Source organism: Motacilla alba, chromosome 11 (assembly GCF_015832195.1).
Source record: "Motacilla alba alba isolate MOTALB_02 chromosome 11, Motacilla_alba_V1.0_pri, whole genome shotgun sequence".
Classification (NCBI taxonomy): Eukaryota; Metazoa; Chordata; class Aves; order Passeriformes; family Motacillidae; genus Motacilla; species Motacilla alba.
The window spans coordinates 19,424,111-19,450,650 of NC_052026.1; the positions used below are offsets into that span (position 1 = coordinate 19,424,111).

General features: G+C 56.6%; 1 protein-coding gene across 4 annotated transcripts in view; it reads left to right on the plus strand.

The window, feature by feature from the left end:
* Nucleotides 1-26,540, plus strand: part of ZNF469 (zinc finger protein 469) — a 194,073-nt gene that overhangs the window by 131,386 nt on the left and 36,147 nt on the right. For 3 of the 4 annotated variants that reach the window (XM_038147748.1, XM_038147749.1, XM_038147750.1), the window contains one exon: nucleotides 20,819-20,928. The gene's annotated coding sequence lies outside the window, so the exon portion shown is untranslated. Of the gene's footprint in view, nucleotides 1-1,980; nucleotides 2,444-20,818; nucleotides 20,929-26,540 lie in introns of those variants that run through there. The other variant, XM_038147751.1, reaches the window with a different exon arrangement.

The window sequence follows — 26,540 nt, forward strand, 5'->3', positions numbered from 1 at the left end:
CCCAAAAAACCCGCCCTGGAGGACAGGGATAAACAGTGCTCCAATGTTATCGTTTGTGCAGGGGGTGCTGGACGCGGCCACGACCGCAAGAGTTCCTCCCCAGCCCGGGAAAGTGCCTGGGAGTTTGGCCGGGAGCAGCTGGAGCAGAGAACGGATTTGTTTGGCATCGTCTGCCCTTGAAAAACAGCTCCCCCATCTTCTGGGGGGGCCCTGTCTCAGGGCTGACTGCAGGGTGGCTCCATCAGCAAGAAGGGTTTGGAAAGCTCCCTCTCCCGATGCTCCGATCCTCCGCAGCCGGCGCCGTTTCCAGAGGGTCCCAAACGGGTCGCAATCAGCTCTGGCTGGGTGGGAGCCGCTCCTGAGGAGGCCCTCGGACCCCATGTGGGATTTTGTGCTGGCTAATGGTAGGGCTGGATGATCTTGGCAGTCTTTCCCAGCCAGAATGGTTCTGGGATTCTCCTCCGTGCATCAAACCTGCGCCGGGAGCTTTGCGCCGGAGACGCCGTAGGAAGCAGGGAAGGTGTGTACACATATTTATATCCCAGAAAAATCCCAGCCCTTGGAGGCTGGAATTGCAGAGGGGCCCTCTCCTCGTCTCTCTCTGGGGCTAAAGATAGCCCTGAGTGCAGCTGAGCCGTGAATCAGGAGGAAAAAATGTGGGTCAGCTCCTGAACGGAGCGGGGAACGCTCGGGGACTCGGCCGCTCCCGACCTCGCTGTGCCGGGCAGGAATCCGGGCTCAGACCCCACAGCTGCTCCTGATCCTGCTCCAGAGGCTTCAGGAAAGGCTCCCAAACCCCCAGGATCGATGGATTGTGAGGCTGGGGCTGTTCTCTGGGGATGGAGTTGGTGCTGGGAGCAGGGATCCAAGTGGTTAAACCCGGAATTCCCAACCCATGGATGTGTGCACATGTGTGTGCTTGGTGTGACATCCACGTGTGCTGGGACAGGGTGACCACAGGCACGTGTCTGTGGACACACTGATGGTCACTCGTGCCCGCAGACACACCAATGGATACACTGATGGACACACTGATGGTCACTCGTGTCCATGGACACACTGATGGACACACTGATGGTCACTCGTGTCCACAGACACACCAATGGATACACTGATGGACACACTGATGGTCACTCGTGTCCATGGACACACTGATGGACATACTGATGGACACACTGATGGTCACACTGATGGTCACTCGTGTCCATGGACACACTGATGGACACACTGATGGTCACTCGTGTCCTGTGCACATGGATGGACAAACGTGTCCGTGTCCTCTCCCTGGCCATGGGAGTGAGTCCCTCTCTTTAAATAATTTTTTTTTCCTGTCCCACTGTTGCAAAATCCACTCCCGTTTTTCCTTGTCAGAGAAAAACCCGACCTGGACTCAGAACCAGGCAGAATCCCAAAGGACAGGCAGGAGGCTGGAGCTGGGAGCCCTGGGAATGTCCCTGTCCCTGTCCCACACTCCAGGGATGCTCACAGAGGAGTTGCTCTGTTTTTCCATGCTTTGCTTCCCCCTTTTCTATCCCAGGAGTGGGTTTCCCTCTTGAAGGAAGCTCTGCACCTGAAATACATGAAGAAGAGGATGAAGTGGCATTTCTGGAGGGTGGCATCACCTGGGATGTGGCTGGCTCACAAAATCATGGAATGGGGTTGGGTTGGAAGGGACCTTAAGCTCATCCCATTCCCTGAGCCATGGGCAAGGACACGTCCCAGCATCCCAGGTTGTTCCAAGCCCCTGGAATCACACCTCAGCTTGTGGAAGGGACGTTTGGTGCCGTGCCACAGGTTAATGGGTGCCTGAACCGCTTCACCCTCTCCCAAAACACACCAGGTTCGGGCTGGGAATCCCATCCCCGCTTTCCCTCTCCCTCCGTCGCCGCTGGAAGGTCCCGGCAGAGCCCGGAGGTTGAGGAGACAAAACTGGGACGTGCTGGGAGCCATGACCTGCCAATCCCGGGAGCAGGAATTGCCGTGGGCGAGCCGGTGCCTCCCGCTCCTGCTCCAGCGCGGCCGCCGCCGTCCCGAGGATTCCCATCCTGCCGGAGCCCCGGCGCCAGGAAATAGTTAACCACCGCAGGATTTTGATTAGCAGAGCCTTAAAGTCAGTAAAAAAGACAGTCGGGGAGAACTCTCAGGAGCATGCTAATGAAGTGAAGTCATCCGCACACACCAGAGGAGTATCCATGCCTGCTCCACGCCGGAGGATTCCCGCAGCCCGGCGCAGGTGGAGCGGGGCTGCCGGGGACCCGCGGCTCGGCCGTCCCGACACCTTCGCTCCCCTCCCTTTGGATATTGCCACGCTTTCCCTGGGATTTTTTTATTTTTTTCGCCTGGCTGGAGCTTAATGATATTTCCAGCTCGGCGGGAAGACTGGAGATAGTGCAGAGAGAGGCTTGGAAAGGCAGCAAAGGCAGCTCCCGGCTCTGCGGGAAAGGTGAGGGCATTCTCTTGGAAAATCCCTTCTTTTCTTGGAAAATCCCTCGGGTTTCTCTCTATCGCCGGCGCCTGTGGCACTGCTGGGGGTGGGGAAAGGGGGGAGCAAACGGTGCTGGCTGTGCGGCTGGAAAGTTTGGGAAGTGGGCTCTGGGGGATGGAGACGTCCCGGCCGTGTCCAGGTACGGAGCTGGAGCAGCCGCCTGAGTCCCGCTCGGAAAAATCCCTGGGCAGTTTGCAGAGCAGTAAAAAACATCCTTCTGCTCTTGTGGGACTTTGCAAAGCAGCTGCGCAAAGGTTGGATCGTTTCTCTTGGGGTCGGCGCCTCACAGGTCCTACCTTGGCCGTAAAAGTCGGATTTTGGGGGATAATTCAGAAATTTCGGGCAGAGCAAAGTTTTAGTTGAGCCTGAGGGCTCAACCCGGTGACTCCAGAGTGGCCAAATCCACGGTGGAGCTGATGAGTCGCCGAGGCTGTTTAATTTATAAGTCCCCCCATGAAAACACTGCAGTTTTGTTTATGGGAAATGCAAGAAAAATATGCAGGCGAAGTTTTGCTCCTAAACAGCCGAGGTTAACCCGTTCAGGATGATGGTTCCAGGATTATTCCTGGGATAAGCTGAGCACAGATCACTTTCCAGCGGTTAGAAACGAGCTGGTGACTCAGTGGCTGCCTCGGGTTTAGCACTGTGCAGATCCTCAGTCTGGCTGCTCCCAAATTTTGTGTTTTCTGCCTCATGGAATTTTAATTTTCCTTTCGGAGAGGTGTCCAAGCCTGTGGCACTGCGAGGATTTCGAGGCAGGCAGAGAGGCAGCTCCTGGGTTTTGGAGATCTCCTGGAATACCCCGCTCCTCCCTGCAAAAATACATCTGTGAAAAACAAAATCTCCTGATTTTATCCATATGGGGTTAGCAGGATATCAGCATTTGCTGGGTTTTGGGGCCTAGGCGCTCCCAGCAGGGCTGGTGACAGGATTACATTCTTAATCCTCTGTGGAAGCATCGCTTCCTCATATCCCAAAAAGTGAGAGCTCCTCTAAGAGCGACGTCTGTCCCAGAGCAGAGCCCTGCAAACCCCATCCCTGGAAAACAGCTCAGTGCTCCCCCGCCGTCCCGTGGCATCGCCTTCCTGGGAAGTTTGTCCCTCTTCAGGGTCCCTGTGCTCCCAGGAAAGGCACTTTAAGGTGACATCTCTGCAACCCTGCGGTGTCAAGCCTGGGTGACCGGATTTGGGCAAGAGATTCTCCCCTGGGAGGGTGGGCAGGCCCTGGCACAGGTGCCCAGAGCAGCTGGGGCTGCCCCTGGATCCCTGGCAGTGCCCAAGGCCAGGCTGGACAGGGCTGGGAGCAGCCTGGGACAGTGGGAGGTGTCCAGGGTGGGACTGGATAATCCTCAGTGTCCTTTCCAATCCCATTCTGGGATTCTGGAATTCCCTGATCCTTGGTGATGAGTGCCATCTTCGTGCCACGCTCCCAGCCCAGCTCCCCTGTCCCAGCTCTCGGGGTGACCCTGGCATTCCCCAAATCTGAGATTCCCCTAGCATGTCCTGCCTGATCCGGGCTCGTGGCTGCAGTGAGCTGCCCGAGGAATGAGCAAAAATTCCCAATTCCTCCTTTTTTCCTGTGGGTAGGGTCTGATCTCCACACTCAGCAGCGGGTCCAGCTGTGGCCAGCTGTGGGTGGCAAAGCCTGACCCCTGGGTCAGCCCTGGCTGCCTTCAGAGGGAGATGGGAGCACGTTTCAGAACCTGGAATGCTGCAGTGCTCCTCTTCCCAACCAGCACATGGATTTTGTCCCTCTCCCAAGCTCTGTTTGAGCTGGAGCTGCTCCATCACCTTCTGGTTGTGCATCCCATGCAAATATCCTGGTCGCTCCTTGTGCAGTTGGGATTTCTCCTGCAGCTTTCAGGGGGCTGCAGGACTCTGAGAGGCGCTAAAATCATCCAGAGGGAGCTTCCCGTGGGCTTCAAACCCTCTTGGAATGTCCCCCATGGCTTTTGGCTGGTGGTGCTTGGAGCAGAAAGGTGTTAAAGGGCCCGTGGCCACTACTGAGCAACAGTTACCAACAACCTCAGGCAAATAAAACGCTGGAGATGATGGAAACAGGGAACAGCTTCCCCGGGTGAGTCAGGAGCGGGTGGCTGCTGCTCCCTGCTCCTTCCTCGATGACAGCATCCCCCGTGCAGCCCGCGGGGACTGCAGATCCTGGGATATTTATGGTGCTTTCACAGAACGAGCGTTCCTCTGGCTGCCGGCAGAGCGGGACTGAGGAGCTGGGATTTGCCCGTTCTCATCCCTTGGGCTGGGTTTGTAGGGCTCTTACGGGATGTCCCTGGTGCCATGTGCTCTTTTCCTGGGAGTTTTGGGCTCCTTGAAGGTCATCAAGGCACCAGCCAAGAGGGGAATGCAGGTGAGGAAGGAAGGGCGTTATGCCAGCGGTGTTTGACGCAGATTCTCAAGGAATGGATCACTCTGGGATCATTCTGGGGAGGCCCTGGCACATTTTTTTCCAGAGAAGTTGTGGCTTCCCCATCCCTGAAAGTGTCCTAGGCCAGACTGGAGCAACCTGGGATGGTGGGAGGTGTCCCTGCCCGTGGCAGGGGTGGGATGAGCTTTAAGGTCCCTCCCCGCCCAACCATTCCATGATTCTGTTCCACAGAATTCCCCCCACAGGGCTGAGTATTCCCAGGGAAATGCCTGGGCTGCATCCAAAGGTGGGAAAGCAGGAATCACTTTTGGAGGTGCCCATCCCACTGCTGATTCCCACTCCAGGGAATACCAAGAGAACACAAAACTGACATTTACTCAAAGCCTCTAAAAATCAGTGATTTTATCCCAAGGCAGCTTTCCCGGGATGGCCCTGCTGCTGCTGCTGCTGCTGCTGCTGAAGGGCTGGAAGCCCCTGGAAGGGCATTTTCCATGGGCAGGGGGATTTATTTCAGCTCTGAGCTGCCAGTCCCTAGCTCCCTATAAAACCATCCATGGACGTTTGTCTGTCTGTCTGAGCCCATTTGCATCCATTCCCTGGATCTCCTGGAATGTTGTGCTCCCAGAATCTCCCAGGATTTGGGCACAGCAAAGAAAAGTTGCTGCAGGAAAAGTGTCCATGCCAGGGCTGCTTCTCCATCCCACGGGCTGTGCTGCAGGCTCTGACTTCCCAGTGATCCCAGCAGTGGCAAAAGGATGGGATTTGGGCTGGCGGGGGGGACCTGGCTCCCGCAGTGTGTGGCTGCGCCTTCCAGGACTCCCGTGCCCTCTCCAGGATGGGAATTTTGGGCTGTGCAGCGTGGGTGAGCCAGCAGAACCCCGCTCCTGCAGGAGAGGCACAGAACAGCAGCAGGAAGTCAGGAAATCCCTGCGGCAGGGAAGTGCAGCTGCTTTTCCCAACACCCCTTAAACACGTCCCAGCACAGAGCCCGTTCCTCTCACCCTGGAATTGCTTTTGCATTCCCAGCATTCCCATCCTGCCACTCTCCACCATTCCTGGGCATGCTCCCTCACCTTCCCAGCTTCTGTCATCTCAAGAGCTGCTAAGGAACCCCTGGAATTCGTGGCTGCCACCTCCAGCTTTTCCTGAGCAGGACACTTGTGAAGAGGATGGAGATCTTCATCCAGGTGCCTCTGGAGCCGTTGTCCCTTTGCCCTCCACCCTCTGGCATCACCCAGGAGCCCGGCTGGCTGCAGTGACAGTCACGAGCACTTGGCTGAGAGGTGACATCACTGCAGGACGTGGCACTGCCCGATGTCCTGGGGCGTGGGCCAGGCTTGGAGGAGCCTCTCCCGGAGCTTCCACCTTTCCCTGGGGAGGACAGGGAGCAGGAGACGGATCCAGCACAGGGGCTCGGTTCAGAGAGTGACCCCAGCACCTTCAGCCGTGCTCCTCTGGGAAATCAGGATGAGGGGATGCCAAGCCCTTGGAAGCTCCTGGTTCTGTGGGAATTTGGGGTGGTGCCACTCCGGGTGCTCCACGGGGAATGTGGGGACAGAGGTGGCCACTCCAGCACGGCCCTGTCCCCTCCGAGCTGCATCCCTTGAGATCCCACGCGAAGCCATCGATCCCTGGGAGCACCCAACACAGCACAGGAGCTTCCTTCGCTCCGAGATGAGGAACTTCTCTGATTGCACAGGGAGATCTCCCCATCCCAGTCACATTCCTGCTGCTCCAGAGCCTCGGTGCCCACGGATCCTGCAGAATGCCAGCCTGGCAAGTGCGGGTCTGTGCAGGGATCTGGGATCACCTCACAGGATGGATCTCTGCTTCCCTGTGGGAGTTCTTCCCTCTGCTCCACACCCTCGTGTGTCCCATCCTTGCGTCCCAAACACAATTCCCGTGTCTGCATCCATGGGATGGTGCACCTTCCCCAAAAGCATCCTGACTTTCCTCTTCGCTTCCAGGCTCTAGGGAAAAATGCACTTGCAAGAGATGGAGTTCTGTCCCATGCCTTGATTAAAAGGGAGTGGAAGGAGAGCCTTTAGCTTGAGTTTATCCCAATTAAAGAGCGGGGTAACGCCTGGGATCACGGCGGCACCGCTCTCCTTGGTTCCCAAAGGATTCCTGGGGGGAACGTGGGCCAGGGAGGCTCCCGAGCAGGTTTTGGACAGCAGCCGGCGTTTTGGGGCGGGAAGCTGAAATCCTGGAGTACAACATCGCCACCTGTTTGCCGCACGAGAACGTACAGCGGGAAAAATCCCGGCCGGATGGATCCCACCGGGATGCGCAGGGCTAGGGATGATCCCGGCAAGGATGGATCCCGTCAGGATGAACTCCAGCGGGAAGAGCCCATCAGGATACAGCCCACCGGGATCGATCCCTTGGGACAGCCCCAAATCAGGAGGAGTCGTATCAGGATGCAAACATCGGGATAAATTCCATTGGAATGCAACTCCATGTGGATGCACCCCATTGAACAACCCTCCACCAGGCTGCATCCCATCAGGATACATCCCACCAGGATTCAGCCCCATCAGGGTATATCCCATCAGGATACATCCCACCAGGATTCAGCCCCATCAGGGTATATCCCATCAGGATACATCCCACCAGGATTCAGCTCCATCAGGATATATCCCATCAGGGTATATCCCACCAGGATTCAGCCCCATCAGGGTATATCCCATCAGGATATATCTCACCAGGATTCAGCCCCACCAGGATTCAGCCCCATCAGGATACATCCCACCAGGATTCAGCCCCATCAGGGTATATCCCATCAGGGTATATCCCACCAGGATTCAGGCCCATCAGGATGTATCCCACCAGGATTCAGCCCCATCAAGAAGCCCCATATCAGGCTGCAGCCCGTCGGAAAGTCCCAAATCAGATGAATCCCAGCAGGGTGTGTTCCATGGGACAGCTCTCCATCAGGAGGGCATCGGGATGAAAACCCAAAGTTCAGGGTCACCCTCGTGTCACATGGAGTCACTGAAAGCCCATAGAGCCTCCAGATAAAATCCCAGAATTATTTGGGTTGAAAGGATCTTAAAACCCATCCAGTCCCACCCTGCCGTGGCAGGGACAACTCCCACCATCCCAGGGTGCTCCAAGCCCTGTCCAGCCTGGCCTTGGGCATTGCCAGGGATCCAGGGGCAGCCACAGCTGCTCTGGGCACCTGTGCCATGGTCTCCCACCCCCACAGGGAAAAATTCCTTCCCAAAATCCCATCTATCCCTGCCTTCAGGCAGTGGGAAGCCGTTCCCTGTGTCCTATTGCAACAAACCCCGCTAAGAAGTTGGGATATTTTGGAGATGTGGCAATAAAGCGAGGATCCCCCCCATGCTGGGTTTGTCCTCCCTCCCCTCAGAGCTCAAAGCTGTTCCTTGCTGATGCAGCACGTGCAGGATACTCCAAGCCTTGGGATAAACCCTCCGCGCTCCCCCCGTTTCCATGGATAACGTGCTCATGGATTAAGTGTCAGCCTTTTGTTTGAAGGAAGCCTTGAGGAAAATGGCTCCACGAGACCTCTGTGTGTTTCAATTTGTCAGGATTTGAGATGTTTGGATTCCGTGGATGAGCCTGGACATTCAATGGGCAGCCCTTGAGTGGAGAGCCCTGGCTGCTGCAGGAGGGAGCTGTGTGCCCGCTGCCACAGACCTCTCCCCCTCTGGAAAACGGGAATGAGCCAGCGGGGACTGTTCATTAATGGGGATTTATGGCACAAATCCGCTGCAGTTTGGTCGGGACAAACAGCCCTGAGTGGGATTTTAGTGTGGGAAAGCAGCCCTGGGGCTGGGCTGCTCCCCAGCTGCTCCCAGAGGGATGAATTCCCTCTTCAGGGGAGCACAGGGAACAGCTGGAGCCAGGAAGCACCAGGATTTGGGGTAGGAAGCAGAAATAAGGTCAGGCTCATGGGTTGGGTCCCTTCACCTGCGCTGCGTTTTATCCGGGGACGTTTTGGTTGGGGAACTCACTCCTGGTGTTCCCTTTGCTGGTTTTGTTTGAAGATGTGTTGGTGTTTATCCGAATTCAAGTAACTCCATGTCTGGGCTGGTCCTGGGATGGAGGTTCAGCTCCCCCGGGAACTGGGGATGTGCTGGATCCTCCTGGTGCTCTGCAGAAACATCTCAGAAGAGGCTGGGATTTGGGGCTGGGATTTGGGGCTGGGATTTGAGGCTGGGATTTGAGGCTGGGATTTGAGGCTGGGATTTGGGGCTGGGATTTGGGGCTGGGATTTGAGGCTGGGATTTGGGGCTGGGATTTGGGGCTGGGATTTGGGGCTGGGATTTGGGGCTGGGATTTGAGGCTGGTGGCACCCGGGGGGAGGACAGGGCAGGTCCGTGGTCGTGGAGAGACTTTTGGGGCAGTGGAGCCCAAAAGTGGCTCAGTCTGCACCTCCAGGCTCCGAAGTGGGTTTTGGGTGGCAGAAACAACTTGATCTCCATCCATTTGGATGGATCCATAGATTTGTTCTCTCTTGGTTTGGAACTCCAGGAATGTTGGCCAAAGCCATTTTCCAAATGGTTTTCCCTACATTTCTGCTGGGATTGGGCCTGTGCCAGTGGAAATGGGGCATCTCTGCAGCAAATCCCTTCCTCTTCCCACCACCGAGGTCTTTCCTCTCACCCCTGAGGGTGTCTTCATTCCTTTCCCTGTTCCCATCCCATGTTAAAATCATGGGCTGGTTTGGGTTGGGTTGGAAGGGACCTTAAATCCCATCCAGTTCCAACCCTGGCACCTTCCCCTATCCCAGGTTGCTCCAAGTCCCACCCAGCCTGGCCTGGGACACCTCTGGAGATGGGAATTCCAACCCTCCCTGGGCACTTCCAAGGCCTGACCACCCTTTCCATGCAGAAATTCCTCCTGGTGTCCCACCTGACCCTCCCCTGGCACAGCTTGAGGCCACATCCTTTTGTCCTGTCAGAACTTTGTCACCTTCTGCCTCCCACGGGTGGCCCTGGGACCGTGTGCTGGCACTGCAGGTGACAGCTGGGGACAGGCAGTGCCCGGGCCGTGGTGGGGGTGGAGCTGGTGGGAGGCTGTTGGGAGCTGTTGGTGTGGAGCTGGAATTGTTCTCCCCGCGCTGGTTGTTGTTATGCAAAGCCAAGTCCTCAAAAAATATTGAATTTCCTCTGCCGTAATTCAGAGGAAAAGCACTCCTCTGGAATTCTGCAGCGGCTGGGGGGTGTCCCTCCATCCCGAGCACCTCAGGGTGGGAATGAAGTCTGTGTAGAGCAAAGGCCCAGACCAGGGCAGAAACCTCCACCTCTTCCTCCTCCTCTTTTTACGATTTTTTAACCCTCCAGCAGCTCGAAACCCTCTGAAAAGCTGCTTTTGATTCACATGCCGCAAAAAAATTCAGCCTGAGCCACTGTGGCTCCAATAAAACTTTAAAGAGGGTCTGGACTTGGTGGTGGGAAGGAGCTGGGATGGAAATGGGAATGAAGGAAAGCCTGGTTGGTGTTGGGAGAAATCTGGGAAAGCTCCTGGCTGTGGTGACCTTGGGGGATGCAGCAGGACTGGATGGAGTGTCCCACGTCCCCAGAGCATTGTTGTTCCCACTCTGGATCAGCCATGACCCATCCAGAGTGGCTCTGGGATGATCCCTGCTGGACTGGGGCACGGCCAGGTCCAGGACAGGAGGAAGAGGAAGGTGCTGTTCCCTCCTCATTGCTCCTGTTCAACTCCAAATGCCAAAAAAACAAAGGAGAAGGATTGAATTGCAGCCAGGTCGGGGGGCTGGAGGCAGGAAGGGGCTCAGGGCTGCGGGTGACGCCCAGGAGGTTTGTTTGGAAGTGATGGAGCTGGAAAACCCAGGATTCACCGGGTTGATTGGAGACGGAAAAGCACAATCAGTGCTGTGGCTGTGCCAGGGACAATCCTGGAATCAAGACCTGGAAGCTGTGGTGGCACCTCCGGGCAGGTGACCCAGCTCCAGAGGGTGCCAGGCTCCAGGACAGCCTGCCCTGGGGCAGGTGCTGCCCCGCTCCTGGAGGATTCCCAGCTTTTCTTTCCCGAGTTACTCCAGATCTCCCTCAGGAATCCCAGAGCACTGATGGAAATCCCGGAGCAGGGACAGCTCCGCCGTGGAATCAATGCTGAATTTTTGGCAAAGGTGGCTCCTGCCAGTGCCAGCTGTCACCCCGGAGCCCCCTGTGGCACAGAATCTGTATCCCAGCAGCCCTGGTGACACGGGGAGGGAGCAGGAGCCCCGTCCTGGCTGGATGCTCCGGAGCATCCCTTCATCCCAATGGCACAGGAAAGGCGTGGTGCCTGTTTTGGCACAATCCCGATCTTCCTGCACCTTTATAGCCAGAAAACAGTTCACGTGTGCCGGGTCAGACTGGTACCCAGCCCTGGAAGCGTGGGGGATTCCTGGAGGGAAGGGAACAGCAGCCTGGGAGAGGGAACGGGGACACAGCCAGGGCCGCCGCACGCTGGCATCGGGGCACCGGCAGGATCCCTCATCCCCCCAAACCAAACAGGAGCCTCTCAAAGCAAGCAGAATCCCTCGGGGGATGGGGCAGAGCTCCGGGGCCTCCCCGCAGTGCCCCCAATCCCCAGAGCCGTGTCCCCCGTGCCCGCTCCCAGCCCCGCTGCGCTCCCCGCTCCCGGGCACGGCTGCAGTGGTTTTGGCTCGGCGGGAGCAGAGGCCGGGCGAGCTCTGCTTGTTTTGGTTCCAGCTCCAGAGGAAGCTCGAAAGCAGCCGTGGCTCCGTGTCCCGATCCCAAATCCGCACGTCCCAGCCGGGCCGGCACGGCCAACAGCAAAATCCTCACGTCAGAGGAGCTGCTCCAGCTGGGAGAGCCCGGGGACTGCAGCCAGAGCCCAGTCCTGGGAATCCTGCAGCCAGATCCCATCCCTGGGAATGCAGCAGCCAGATCCCAATCCTGGGAATCCTGCAGCCAGAGCCCAGATCTGGGAATCCTGCAGCCAGAGCCCAGTCCTGGGAACCCAACAGCCAGATCCTAATCCTGGGAATCCTGCAGCCAGATCCCAATCCTGGGAATCCTGCAGCCAGGTCCCAGTCCTGGGAATGCAGCAGCCAGAGCCCAATCCTGGGAATCCTGCAGCCAGATCCCAGTCCTGGGAATCCTGCAGCCAGGTCCCAGTCCTGGGAATGCAGCAGCCAGATCCCAATCCTGGGAATCCAGCAGCCAGATCCCAATCCTGGGAATCCTGCAGCCAGAGCCCAGTCCTGGGAATCCAGCAGCCAGAGCCCAATCCTGGGAATCCTGCAGCCAGATCCCAATCCTGGGAATCCTGCAGCCAGGTCCCAGTCCTGGGAATGCAGCAGCCAGATCCCAATCCTGGGAATCCAGCAGCCAGAGCCCAATCCTGGGAATCCAGCAGCCAGATCCCAGTCCCAGGATATCCTGCAGCCAGATCCCAGTCCTGGGAATCCTGCAGCCAGATCCCAGTATCCAGCAGCCAGATCCCAGTCCTGGGAATGCAGCAGCCAGATCCCAGATCTGGGAATCCTGCAGCCAGATCCCAGTCCTGGGAATGCAGCAGCCAGATCCCAGATCTGGGAATCCTGCAGCCAGATCCCAGTCCTGGGAATCCTGCAGCCAGGTCCCAGTCCCAGGATATCCAGCAGCCAGATCCCAATCCCAGGGAATCCAGCAGCCAGATCCCAGTCCTGGGAATGCAGCAGCCAGATCCCAGATCTGGGAATCCTGCAGCCAGATCCCAGTCTCAGGATACCCAGCAGCCAGATCCCAATCCCAATCCTGGGAATCCTGCAGCCAGGTCCCAATCCCAGTCTCATCCAGCAGCCAGGTCCCAATCCAGCCCTTTTCTCCATGTGCCCGTTTCCAGGGGGATGTGGGGATGGGAGCCATGGGCCTGTCCACACCTGGCCCAGAGCACATCCCGCACACAGGAGCTGCAGATGTGGAGCGGGGAGAAACATCTGGGCTGCTTGGAGAGGGGGAGCCAGAAATTCCTGGAATGGGACACAGTGCCCAGCAGGGCCAGGGAGCTTCCGTGGGGAACATCCCACCCCCCAGCCCCTCTCCTCCCTGGGATGACCCTGCCCTGAGCCTCCTTTGCCGCTCAGGAGCTGCTGAAAGCCCAGGATGGACCCCACAGAGATTCCTGAAGGACGAATCCGCAGGGAGACCGTCCCGGATAACCACGGATATCCCAAACTGCAGCACTGCCAGGGGGGCATCCCCCCAACCCCACCCATCCGGAGAGATCCCAGGGCATCCCCAGCACAGCCGCCCTCCCGGGAGCCCCGTGCCTCAGTTTCCCCTTCCACAAAGTGGGAATGCTGGCTCTGGCACATCCCTGGCCTCGTGCCTCAGTTTCCCCATCCATAAACTGGGAGTGCTGGGTCCATACCCAGTCAGGCTGGCACATCCTTAGGCTGGTGCCTCAGTTTCCCCATCCTTTAAGTGGGAATGCTGGCTCTGGCACATCCCTGGCCTCGTGCCTCAGTTTCCCCATCCATAAACTGGGAGTGCTGGGTCCGTGCCCAGCCAGGCTGGCACACTCCCGGCCCTGCTGCTCCATCCAGGACTGACCTATTTCCCTCCAGCAGAACTTTCTGCTCCACTTATTTGACCCAGCACCTTTTTGTTTGCCCAGAGCCGGGAACGTTTCCCCTCGGCCGGGCCGGGCAGGCGGGGGGAATGTTTGCTGGAGACACAAACCACTGCTCTGTGCATCCCCGGAGGAACCCAGAGCCCTTTCCCCGCTGCAGGATCCACCCCGGGAAGCCGCCACGTCTGGCTTTGCCCCCTTTTCCCCCGTGCCTCTGCTGGTGCCGGGGACAGGGAGGAGAAAGGTGACATTGTTCCGTCCTGGAAGCGGCAGCAGCATCCCCGCTCCCGGGCTCTGTGGCTGCCTCAGTCATGGATGTTTGCATATGTTAAAAATATTTAGTCCAGTGCTAAAAAAAATATTATCCCCGAGCTTTTGGGGCCAGCTGAGCATAATGGCACCTATGTGTCCGAGGCACACAGGGCTGCTCTTTGCCTCTGGAGCCATCCTGGGCTGCAGCAGGGATGGAGGGAGGGATCCCGGAGCTGCTGCCTGCTGGGAATGCTGCTGTCCCTGGGACAGGGCTTTGGGGCTGCAGCAGGGATGGGAGTGATTCCAGAGCTGGGAATCCTGCTGGGAATGCTGCTGTACCCCTGGGACAGGGCTTTGGGGCTGCAGCAGGGATGGAGGGATCCCAGAGCTGGGAATCCTGCTGGGAATGCTGCTCTGTCCCTGGGAAGGGCTTTGGGGCCACAGCAGGGATGGAGGGAGTGATCCCGGAGCTGTTTCCTGTTGGGAATGCTGCTGTACCCCTGGGACAGGGCTTTGGGGCTGCAGCAGGGATGGAGGGAGTGATCCCGGAGCTGTTTCCTGCTGGGAATGCTGCTCTCTCCCTGGGGCTGCAGCAGGGATGGAGGGAGTGATCCCGGAGCTGTTTCCTGCTGGGAATGCTGCTCTCCCCCAGGGACAGGGCTTTGGGGCTGGGGGAGCTTGGTGGGGCAGTGTGGGGATGAAGGGTCAAACAAAAGTGTTGGCTCCAGGAAAAAGCAATAAAAGCTGGGCTAAGTGCTGCGTTCCCAGCTGGCGGGAATGGCCCTGCTCCCCAAATCCATGGATGCAGGCCATGGAGGGCAGGGCTGAGACCTCCCCAGCTCCTTCCACCCCCTCCCAGCCCCAGCCAGGCTTTGCCCGTGGCCTGCAGGTACCCAGAACTTCTGGGAACGGGGAGAAGCTTCCAGCTGAGTTCCACAGAAAGAATTCCAAGCCGGCTGAGAGTGTGGGAGGGAAAACATTTCCCTGTGGTAATCTCCCCGTGAGGAGCAGGAGAAAGGAGCGTGGAGTTTGTTCTGGCTGCAGGAGGAAGACAGCAGCGAGCGAGGCCACGGCGTTTTTGTGCAGCAGCACTAAGGGATCATTTCCTCGGCTTTTTTCCCCTTATATATTTATTTTTCAAGCGGGAAAAGGAGCTGGAGGAGGGCGTGGAGGTGAAATAATCGTGTCTGGAGAGCGTGAAGGGATCATTATACCCCGTCCTTGGGATTTTTTGGAGCTTTTTCCCCCCTTTTCCGAGGGTTCTGGGAGCAGCCTGCGGACACTGCGGCCATTCATGGCTCGGCTGGGGGTGTGTGGGGCGCGTGGCCGGGTGGGAGACGGGAATAATTCCTGCACAATATGGAGCAGGGAAAAAATAGGCCGGTTGTCTGAGGTGGATGGAGCTGGATGTATGGAAGTGTGAGAGCATCAATGCAGCCATTTATGAGCGGAGCTTTTCCCCCTTGAATAAACTCCACAGCTCGGAGAAAAATGTAAATGTTCGGGAGCCCTCGGAGACGGAATTTCAGGGAAAAATAAGGACAGCTTTCAGGGCTGGGACAAGGGCCTCCTGCAGCCCCCCGTTGCTGGTCCAGGGATTATTTTCCCCCCTTCCTGCAGCTCCTCCGTGGTTCTCCCTGTCCCCACTGTAAGGGAGTTGTGTCCCGGTGTCCCAGGGAAGGTTCCCCGCCCGCTTTGGAGCTCGGGAATTCCTCGGTGAAAGGTTCCATTCATCCCTGCCCCGCTTCCCTCTGCACTCACCACACCCTGGGCCTCTGCTCCGCTTTCCAGAGCTGCATTCCCAGATGGAAGGCAGGGAAGGGCTGGCAAGGGATGCTCCAACACTGGATAATCCCCCCTGCTTTGGTCCTGCCAAGGTCCTGATTTCCAGCCTGGAGCCGCTTGGATTGGGAGTTTGAGGAGCCTGGGAGAACAAGAAAATGGGGGAGATGAGTGGTGCTGCCTCCAAAATTCCCATCCGTGGCTGGATGGGCTTGGAGCAGCCTGGGACAGTGGAAGGTGTCCCTGCCCATGGAATGGGATGAGCTTTCAGGTCCCTGCCAGCCCAAACCATCCTGGAATTCCACAAATCAGCCCCTGGCTGGTCTCTGGGATTGGATGCTCAGCCCCTTCCTTGGAACCATCTCACTCCAGTGGTGGGAGCGTCCTGGAGGAGCAGGGAAGCCAGGAGGCCAAATGCTGATCTTGTGGCAGTGGTGCTGCAAATTCCCTGTCCTGCAGCAGCCTCTGGATGAACGGGATCAAATCAGGGGGGAAATGTTCCTTGTGAACCAGCACTGCAGTGTCCTCACGGTGGATAATTAACACATAATTATGATTTATTTAAAATTACATACCCAGCTGCACTTGGGAAACATTTTCAAGGATAAGGTGAAGATGGTTTCCAGCCCACCTGATTCCTAGGAAATTCCCATGTGAGTTAGATGAGCATGGAAGAAATCCCATGTGCCAAGGACCAGGGCACTTCCATCCTGCATCCAGAGCTGATGGGATCCTCACTCCTTTGGGGGGAAACCCACAATTCCTTGGGAAACAGGGAATTCTGAGGATGGTGTGGGTGTTCTTTGAGTGCAGTTTTTAAGGAATATTTCTTGGTGAGGAGATTCCTGCAGGAGAATGCTCCTGGATTGGATTTCTGATCCATGAGGGAGGTTCTGACTGAGGCAGAGGGAGCAGGGCTGGGAAGGGGGACCCAGCCCAGGGGTTTTGGGGTGCACAAGGAGAAGCTGCTCTGGGACAATTCCATGAGGGATCAACCCATGGATCCAGTGGGAATTTTAAGCTGCGTCGTTTTGCCCTCAAAATGAGGCTTCCAAAAATATCCAGAAGCCAGAGCCAAGGCCCAGGGCAGCTCCAGAGTTCCTCTGGATTTACCTCAGGAGCGTTGTTCCCTCCTCCATCCCTGCTCCTCGATGGGAATGCTCCATTCCCAGGGATATTTGCCACGTGGAAGCTAAAATCCACCCCAGAGTACCCTTTTCCCTGGAATATCTGTGATGGATGCATGGATTTGCTGTTCAGGGGATGGACTGGGTGTTTCCCCCAAGGAAAAATCAGGGAAAGAGCCCCAGGTGTGTTGAACTTGGAGAAGAAGCAGCCCTGGGAGGGCACTGGGAGAACTGGGATGCCACCAGCAGCATCCAGGAGTTGTTCCCCCCTGGAGAGCTTGGGATTGTTGGGATGTGCTGGAGGCAAAGTGGGGAAAAAAAACCCAAATATTTTAGTTCCGGGTTTCATCCAAAATAGGCCTTGGATGGAATTGCAGAGGCTTTGGATCTGAAAGAGTGGCTTTTATTTTATAGATTTGTTTTTAATATCTATATTTTAATGTATATACCCTATGTATTATAAGGACCATCTATATAAACCCCATATATTATTTATTTATTTATTTATATATTATACTTTAATATATTTCCATACACATCATAGATTATGTTCACCACGTTTTTCCATGTATCCACACATCATCCGTTATCTAGCTGTTACATTTTTAATATATTTATTTACACACACCCCATATTTCCAGAGGGGGTTGGAGAGCAAACCCAGGGATCGGAGCTTTTCCATGTCCCAGCCACATCCCAGAGATGCCAGGAAATGTTTGTTCTCTTCTGGGGCTGGAAAAATGCCAGAAAAGAGGAAGGAAAGAAAGCTGTTAAACTCCCAATAATTAAATGTGAGCAATTCAAACCCAGTCAGGAGCTGGTGCGTCCCAGTTAGCACCATCAGAAACAGCCTTTTCCAAGGATTCCCAAGGATTCCCAAGGATTTCTGCAGCCGCTGCTGTAAATAGGGATCTGCTCTTCCAGGGGCTTGGAAGGACTCCAGGCCAGGGGTTTGATTGCAATTCCACTCGATTGCCGGCTGTAAAGGAGGGCTCTCCGTGCTCCGGGAGTGCCAGGAATACTCCAGGAATACTCTGGGCATACTCTGGGAACACCCTGGGAATACCCAGGAATACTCTGGGAATACAATGGGAATACCCCGGGAATACTCTGGGAATACTCTGGGGAGCTCTGGGAATACCCTGGGAATACTCCAGGAATACTCTGGGAATACCCCAGGAATAGTCCGGGAATACCCTGGGAATGCTCTGGGAATGCTCTGGTAATACTCTGGGAACACCCTGATACCCAGGAATACTCTGGGAATACAATGGGAATACTCTAGGAATACTCTGGGAATACCCTGGGAATGCTCTGGTAATACTCTGGGAATACCCTGGGAATACCCCAGGAATACTCTGGGAATAGTCTAGGAATGCTCCAGGAATACTCTGGGAATACTCCGGGAATACCCTGGGAATACCCCGGGAATACCCCGGGAAGATGGCACTGTGGGAGATGCGCTGAGCCCGGAGTCAAATATTCCATTATTTCAGAATTATTCCCTCAATTTACCCTGAGATGGGGGTGGGGGGAACCTCCCAGATCCTCCTGCCCGGCCAGGGAGCGTTCCCCAGAGCTTCCCCCGGCGGGATGTGCTCCCGGAGGTGGCTCTGGAGTGACTCCGGAGCCGCGGGAGCGCGGGATGAGCTCCTTTGATATCGGAGCCGGGGCTGGCAGCGCTCCCCGCTCTGGCAGCGCTTTGGAAGCGTTGCCAGCGGAGCCGCTCTTGCAGAGGGGCCTGGAAATGCAATCCATGATCTGATAGTTGGGAGCAGCTTTTTTAATTAAGGCTCTGGCCAGGGGCTGGCTGAGGAGGTGGGGAGGGGGGGTTGTCCCCAGGGGTTTGGCACATCCCAGCCTCTGGCACCCTGGGCAGCTCCAGGGCTCACTTTTCCTCTGGTGTCACATTTGGAATGAAGCCTTTTTGCCCCCGTCTATCCATTTTCCCCCCCTTTCTGTCCCCTGTTTTCACCCTTTTCCATCTTCCCCCACTCCTTCCTATGCCCCTTTTATCCCACTTCCATTTTCCCCTTTCTGTACCATTTCCTCCCCTTTCTATTCCTTTTCCCCCCTTTCTTTCATTTCCCTTTCCCCCTTGTATCCCACTCCCTTCTTTTCTGTCACCTTTATTTCCCTTTCCGTTATTTTCCCTGGCTATCCCCATTTCCCCTTCCCCCTTTTCCTCCTTTCCTTTTTTTCCCCCCTTTCTATCCCCATTTCCTCATTTCTACCCCCTTTTCCCCCTTTCTATCCTTTCCTTTTCCCTCCCCATCCTTTTTTCTCCTTTCTCTCCTATTTTACCTTTCCCTTTTCCCTCCCCCCCTTCCCTCCCTCACCCCTCTTCTACCTTTCCCCTTTCCCACCCTGTTTTTCTTTTCCTTTCCCCTTTCCACCCTTCCCCCTTTTCGTTTTTTCAGTTTTTTCCCTTTTTTCCTTTTTCTACCCATTTCTTCTTTCCCGTTCCCTTTTCCTCCCTTTCTATCCTTTCCTTTTTCCCCTTTTCTCCCCATTTTTTCTTTCCCTTTCCCTTTTCCTTTTCCTCTTTCCCTTTTTTACCCGGTTCCTCTTTCCCTTTCCCTTGCCCCTCCTTATTCTACCCCTTTCCCCCTTTCCCTTTCCTCCCCGTTTTTTTTCCTCCCTTTCCCCCTTTCCCTTTTCTCCTGGTTTTTTTCTCTCCCTTTCCCCCTTTCCCTTTTCTCCTGGTTTTTTCTCCCCGTTTCCCCCTTTCCCTTTTCTCCCCGTTTTTCCTCTCCCTTTCTGTTTCCCCTTTTCCCTTTTCTCCCTGTTTTTTCTTTCCCTTTCCCCCTTTCCCCTTTCCCCTTTTCTCCCCAGTTTTTCTTTCCCTTTTCCCCTTTCCCTTTCTGCCCCGTATCCCTTTCCCTTTCCCCTTTCCCTTTCCCTTTCCCCTTTCCCTTTCCCCCTTTCCCCTTTCCGCCCTGTTTTCCTCTCCCTTTCCCTTTCCCTTTCCCTTTCCCTTTCCCTTTCCCTTTCCCTTTCCCTTTCCCCTTTCCCCTTTCCCCTTTCCATTTCCCTTTCCCCCTTTCCCCTTTCCCTTTTCCCCCGTTTTCCTCTCCCATTCCCCCCGTTTTCCTTTCCCTTTTCCCCTTTCCCTTTCTGCCCCGTATCCCTTTCCCCTTTCCCTTTCCCCTTTCCCTTTCCCCCTTTCCCCTTTCCGCCCTGTTTTCCTCTCCCTTTCCCTTTCCCTTTCCCTTTCCCTTTCCCTTTCCCCTTTCCCCTTTCCATTTCCCTTTCCCTTTCCCCCTTTCCCCTTTCCCTTTTCCCCCGTTTTCCTCTCCCTTTCCCCCCGTTTTCCTCTCCCTTTCCCTTTCCCTTTCCCCCCGTTTTCCTCTCCCTTTCCCTTTCCCTTTCCCTTTCCCCCCATTTTCCTCTCCCTTTCCCTTTCCCTTTCCCCCCGTTTTCCTCTCCCTTTCCCTTTCCCTTTCCCTTTCCCTTTCCCTTTCCCTTTCCCTTTCCCTTTCCTCCTCTCCCTTTCCCTTTCCCCTTTCCCTTTTCCCCCGTTTTCCTCTCCCATTCCCCCCGTTTTCCTTTCCCTTTTCCCCTTTCCCTTTCTGCCCCGTATCCCTTTCCCCTTTCCCTTTCCCCTTTCCCTTTCCCCCTTTCCCCTTTCCGCCCTGTTTTCCTCTCCCTTTCCCTTTCCCTTTCCCTTTCCCTTTCCCTTTCCCTTTCCCTTTCCCTTTCCCTTTCCCCTTTCCATTTCCCTTTCCCTTTCCCCCTTTCCCCTTTCCCTTTTCCCCCGTTTTCCTCTCCCTTTCCCTTTCCCTTTCCCCTTTCCCCTTTCCATTTCCCTTTCCCTTCCCCCTTTCCACTTTCCCTTTCCCCCCGTTTTCCTCTCCCTTTCCCTTTCCCTTTCCCCCCGTTTTCCTCTCCCTTTCCCTTTCCCCTTTCCCTTTCCCTTTCCCTTTCCCTTTCCCTTTCCCTTTCCCTTTCCTCCTTTCCCTTTCCTCCTTTCCCTTTCCCTTTCCCTTTCCCTTTCCTCCTTTCCCCTTTCCCCCCGTTTCCCTCTCCCTTTCCCCCGGTTTTCCTCTCCTCTCCCGGTCCCCTTTCCCCCCCTGGCCGGTGCCGGGAGCGGAGCATTCCCGGTCTCCAGCGCTCCTCTCCTTCTCCCGTATCCCAACTTCTGTGCGCTACTGGCTGGTGCCGCGCGAGGGGCGTGAGCAGCTCCGTGCCTGTGGTCAGTGATGAAGACTTTCTGCTCTTTTCATCCCCGCAGCACGGAGCCACCGCTCAGGGCCAGCCGGCAGCTCCTAATTCCCGACTTCGGCCTTTTCCAGCCCCTTTCCAGGAGGATGCAGCCTTCCCCTCCGGCCGCCTTACGATGAGGTGAGTGAATTCTCTTTCCCAGCGCCGCTTTGCCGCCTGATGTCATAAAAGTGGGGTTTTTTTTCTCGGGGGAAGCCTGGGGGGAAGGGGAATGTGCCGTTTGCCGCACGCCGCTGCTGGGGGGTCACTCCGGCGCTTTCCCAGGGTTTGTCCCCCTCGGCATTCCCGGCTGGAAGCTCCAGCATTTCCCTCCGCAGACACAACTTTTCCCCCCGCCTTTCCCCCCGTCTCTGCCTCATTCAATGACTCAACGAGGTTTGTCAGAGTTAAAAAATGATGCTCTTTGCTCGAACTATTCGGGATATTTGTGTCATCCCAGGACGTGCGGAGGAAAAGCGTTGCCATTCCCATTCCTCCCTCCCGAGGCCGAAGCTGCCCCCGGGCCCCCGCTCGGGGCTGCCGCTGCTCCCGGGACCCCCCCGGCCGCTCTTGGCCGCTGTCACCGCCCGCCACGGTGCCACCCCTGCCGGGAAAGTGTCGCCGGTGCCCCGGCAGAGCCACCCCCGGCAGAGCAGGAGTTAATCCCACCCCCCCTTTCCCCCCTCCCTCGACTTCAGCTGCAAAAAATATGAAGTGAGGATGGATCCGCTCATCTGCGGAGCAGAGAAGTTGCTTTGATGTCGGTCCTGCTGTCGGTCCTTCCTTTCCTCCTTCCCCTCCTTCCCCCCTTAACCCTTCTGCCGGTGCCTGCCTGGAACTGCGGCCCCCCCAGCCCCCGGAATTCCGTGTGCGTGGCGGGGGGGACACGCGGGGGGCTGAAGTTTCCCCCTTTTCTGCCGCCCCGTTGCCGGGATGCACATCCCCCGGGAGCGCTGCGGGGACACCGGGGACAGGCGAGGGGGTGGCGAGCGCCTCGTCACCTGTGGTGGCCCGGGAGGGCCGAGCTTGGAGCTGTTGGTGTTGTTGGGGTGGGATTTTTCCTTGGGGGGGATTTAAGGGGGTTTTAACCCCATTTTTCCGCCGCCGGAGAAAAGCGCCGCTGCCGCTTTAAGGCAGAAGTGTCCCTTTAAGTGACTTTCCATTTGCTGTTTTGGAGAGCCGAGAATTCGGTTTCCCAGATTTCCTCTGAATTGTGTGCAGGAGGCACAGGGAGTTAAAAATGACTCGGGGAACCTTCGGCAACTGCAAGGCAGAGGGGAACGAAAAAAGTGGGGGGAGTGATGTGTACAGCATAAACTGAGATTTGGGGGAGGAAAGATCGAGGGAATAAAAAAAAAAAAGAGAGATTTAGAGAAGAAAATAAAGAAGATTTAGGGAAGCAAAAAGGTAGCTGCTTCTGTTTCCATTTGGCTTCCTGATGTTGTTCCCAAATCCCTGCCTGGAGAGCAGGGAAATGGGATCGTGGGGAATACAGGGAGCTGGGAGGATGCAGCACCCCGGGTACCCAGGGGTTAACAGCCCTCACCAGCTGGGGAGCATCATAAACTGCAGCCGCTCCCCACCAAATTAATTCGCACTTTCTTTTCCTGAGGTTTGCCCTAGGAAGGGTGAAAAAAAAATAATAAAAATGAAAATTAAGAAAGGAGGGAAAAGAAGAGGAAGGAAAAAAAAAAACCCTAAATAAATAATGGGCCTGGAAGGGGCTGGGGAAGGCTCTGGTTCCTCAATTAGCTGGGAATTGCCTTCTCCCGACCAGCGGAAGGCAGCAGCGCGTTTGAGCCTCTGGATTTGTGGAGCTCTCTCCAAGTGCCAAGTCTGGTTGTGCGGGACTTTGGAGGGGTAGGTGGAGGAATCCGAGCGGCTCGGCTCCCTTAACCCCTTCGGAGCCGAGTGGAGCCGGGAACGCGGCTGGGGCAGCGCCCAGCCCGGCGGTGGCTCCGCATGGAGGGAGGGTTTGGACAGCGGAGAGCCCGGGAGAGGCGATTCCTGCGGCTGGGAATTCACCTGCGCGGCTGGAGGAGTGCCGGGGGATGGGATGGGCTGTTTGTCACCGGCAGCAGCTGGGGACACGCGGGACTGAGGGCACAGAGGGGTTTGGGATTGTGGGGAGGGTCGGGGGTATCCATGATCCCTGTGCACAGAGGAGAAGCTGAGGGATTTGGAGATGAGCAGAAGGTCAGGGGGTATCCATGATCCCCGTGCATTAAACAGGAAAGTCAGGGATTTTGGGATTGTGGAAAGGGTCAGGGGGTATCCACGATCTCTGTGCATGAGAGAAACGGAAGGATTTTGGGGATGAGCAGAAGTTCAGGGGGTATCCATGATCCCTGTGCATAGAGGAGAAGCTGAGGGATTTGGAGATGAGCAGAAGGTCAGAGGGTATCCATGATCCCCATGCCTGGGAGGGGGAGCTCAGGGATTTTGGGATTGTGGAGAGAGTCAGGGGTATCCATGATTCCCGTGCATGGGAAAAGAAGCTGAGGGATTTTGGGGATGTGCAGAAGGTTGGGGGTATCCATGATCCCTGTGCATGGAGTCGAAGCTGAGGGATTTTGGAGATGAGCAAAATGTCAGGGGGTATCCATGATCCCCGTGCCTGGGAGGGGGAGCTGGGGGCTGTGCTGTCCACATCCATGGCACGTGTTCCACATCCCAACCGTTGGCAAACCTGGAACAGTCACGGCAGGAATTGCTTTGGGTACCCAGTTTAAATTCCCACTCAGGTGTGGGAAAGGTTTCCTGTCTCTCCTGAGGAAGGGCAGAGGGAAAGGGGAGCTGGATGAGTCCTGGAGGGAATGGCCAGGGCTGTTCCTTGTCACTCAACAGCCACTCGTGTGGATGGGGCTTCCCAGGAAGCCTGAGCCTGTTATCCCAAACACAGCAAGGACTGGTGCCTGTGGAGAGGGAGCAGCCTGGCCACCAGACCCCACGGGGTTGTTTGGGGTTTCCCTCTGAATCCCAGCTGCTGGAATGTGGGAATTCCTACAACAATCACTGCCGGGGGCTGCTGTGGTCAGGACAGCCAAGGGTCCACGAGCCCTCGAGCAGAATTCCCTGTGCCACCAGGGATCTGTGTCCCCCCCAGAGGAGCTGCAAAAGCAGCATCCAAACCGGGTGGGTGATGTGGGATTCTGGAAAGCATGGACAGCAGGATGGCTGGGAGATGGTTTGGATGGTGTGAGGATTGCCTGGCGTGGGTTTCCCAGGACTGCAGGCACCCAGTTTGTGGTGAGTGGCAGCGGGGCTGGCCCAGCCCCATCCCCAGTGGGCACAGCCGTGAGAGGCGGCGAGCAGCACCGACAGCAGCGAGCACGGGGCGCCCGGGAGTGCTGAGAACAGCCGGGGAGCAGAGGGCACAGAGGGTGTGCTGAGAACAGCCGGGGAGCAGAGGGCACAGAGGGTGTGCTGAGAACAGCCGGGGAGCAGAGGGCACAGAGGGTGTGCTGAGAACAGCCGGGGAGCAGAGGGCACAGAGGGTGTGCTGAGAACAGCCGGGGAGCAGAGGGCACAGAGGGTGTGCTGAGAACAGCCGGGGAGCAGAGGGCACGCAGGGGCAGGGCATGAACACGAGGGGATGAAAGGCTGGGCTGAAGGGCAAGAGGAGCAGATGCCGGAAGGTTTCTGCCGTGCTGTGGTGTTCCTCTGCTTGGGTGAGTGCTTAAAGCCTTCTGAAATTGTGGTGGCACTCTGTGTGTTGTGGCCATCTTGGTTGTGACACAGGACAGCAGCCACCAGGGATGGGTTTCCCTTTGGAGCATCTCCTGAGGGTACCAGCATCCGGTGCCTCAGGCTTTGGAACGGAGAATCCACGGATCAAGCCGCTGTGGGAGAGGCTGGAAGCCAGAACCTGAAGTATCCCAGAAGAGGATGGGTCATTCATATCCAAGAAAGCCATCTGGATTTATCCCAACTGCAGCTGCAAAGGGAATTTCCAGCCCAGAGCAGGCTCCTGCCTGGGGCTGCTCCCACACCGTTCCCTGTGGGATGCCCTCGGGGACACCGGGACGGACAAACCCCACGTGGGATGGACTCTGCTCTGTGAGGATGCTCATCCCCCTTCTCCAGGATCCTGCTCCGTAGGGATGGGATCCAGCAGGGCCTGGCCCTGTCCCCTGTGTTTTCCTTTGGGTTTGGATCTGTTTGCTCTGGGTTGAAGGGCTGGTTCCTGGTCAGCTGTCGCCGCTCCGGCGGGAAGCGGGGTCGGGAACGCGGCACGGGAGCGCCCGGAGCTGGCAGGGCCACGGGCAGGTGTTTGCTCTGGCCTCCTCCAGCTGCTCCCATGCCAGCCCTCCCTGCGTTCCCACCTGCATTCCAGGCTGGCATGGGCCTGGCACCAGCTCCTTCCCTTCTCCTGGTCTCTTCCAGCCCTGCGTCCTGTGTGTGTCCCCGGCCAAAAGCAGCTCCTCCGGGGACACCTTCTCCAGAGGCTCCTGGAAAATGCATCAAAAGGACCATGAAAAGGACTAATGTCCCCTTCAAAACCCAGCCTCTTTTTGGGTTGAATCTGCTGCTTTTTAATTAAGGGGAGCAGCCCCTGTCCCTCCTGCTTGGGAGGCAGGGGTGGATCAGCTGGGAAGTTCTAACTGGAGTAGCCATGGCAGGGAGAAGGTTGGAGGGGAAACTGAGGCAGCACTGCTTCAGATCCAGGTGTTCTCCCATCCCTTCTCCATCATTCCTGGGATCCTTTTTTCTTTCCTGGCCCTTCAGCCCAGCCTTGGCCAAGCGTCCTCAGACTGGTGGCCGGGCCAGCCGTGCTTTTGGGTGTTTTTTTCCTCTAAACCAGGGAATTTGGCTTCCCTGAATGTTTTCCTGAGCTTTGCCAGAGTCTATTCCTCCCTCACCCATTAGGTGATGGACCAAGTGATAAACCCAGAGCTGGATTTCCACTGAGATCCCGATTCCCACGGTGATTATCAGGGATAAACACAAATCCCTGCCCTGCCCTGGCCTGGAGCACCTCCAGCACTTCCTGACCTCCCTCAGAGCCAGGGATGCATCCCTGGAGCTTGGAGGGGAAGGCTGGAAGGAGCTGGAGCACCCCTAAACCTGCCTGAGCATCCCTGTGACCCGGGGATGGGCTGCTGGGTGGGGCAGGCAATCCCCACATCCATGGCACTGCTCCTTGGGAAGGAGGGTGATTTCCCTGCCGCGTTTCCCATTTCCCTGCATCCCCAGGAGCTGCTCCCGGGCTGCCCCAGTGCCCGAGGCACACAAAGAGCCGCTGTCCCGCCCCGCCCAGCACATCGGGGTTTTCCTTGGCCGGAGTCCAGAGGGAGATGGACAAGGAGGATTCCCACATTTTCCCAGGAAAGTGCCCAACTCGGTGGCGCTGCTGCCGAGCCCGTCCTGGGTACTGGAGCTCCTGGGAAGGGGCTGGGATGTGGGAGATGTGAGGCGTGGGGTCTGTGTGTGCTGGGTCTCTGCCTCATCCATCCTCTTGGGAATCACAAAAATCCTGGATTTAGGGGTGGAGCATTGAAATGGAAAATTTTGGGGTTTTTGTCTGTCTCCATTGGCATTAATCCTTTAATCCTTCCAGCATTTGGGAGGAATAAACCCTTTTTTTTTTTCCCATAATATTGTCCCCTCAGCTGTAGCAGAGCAGCCAGTGGTGCTTCCCAATTGCATTCCCAGGAACACCAGGGGTTTATTCCACGGATAAAATCCTTCTGAACAGGTGTTGGTGGCTTTTTCTCCCTCTGAGATAGAGAAGTGTTTCCTGGACATTTCTC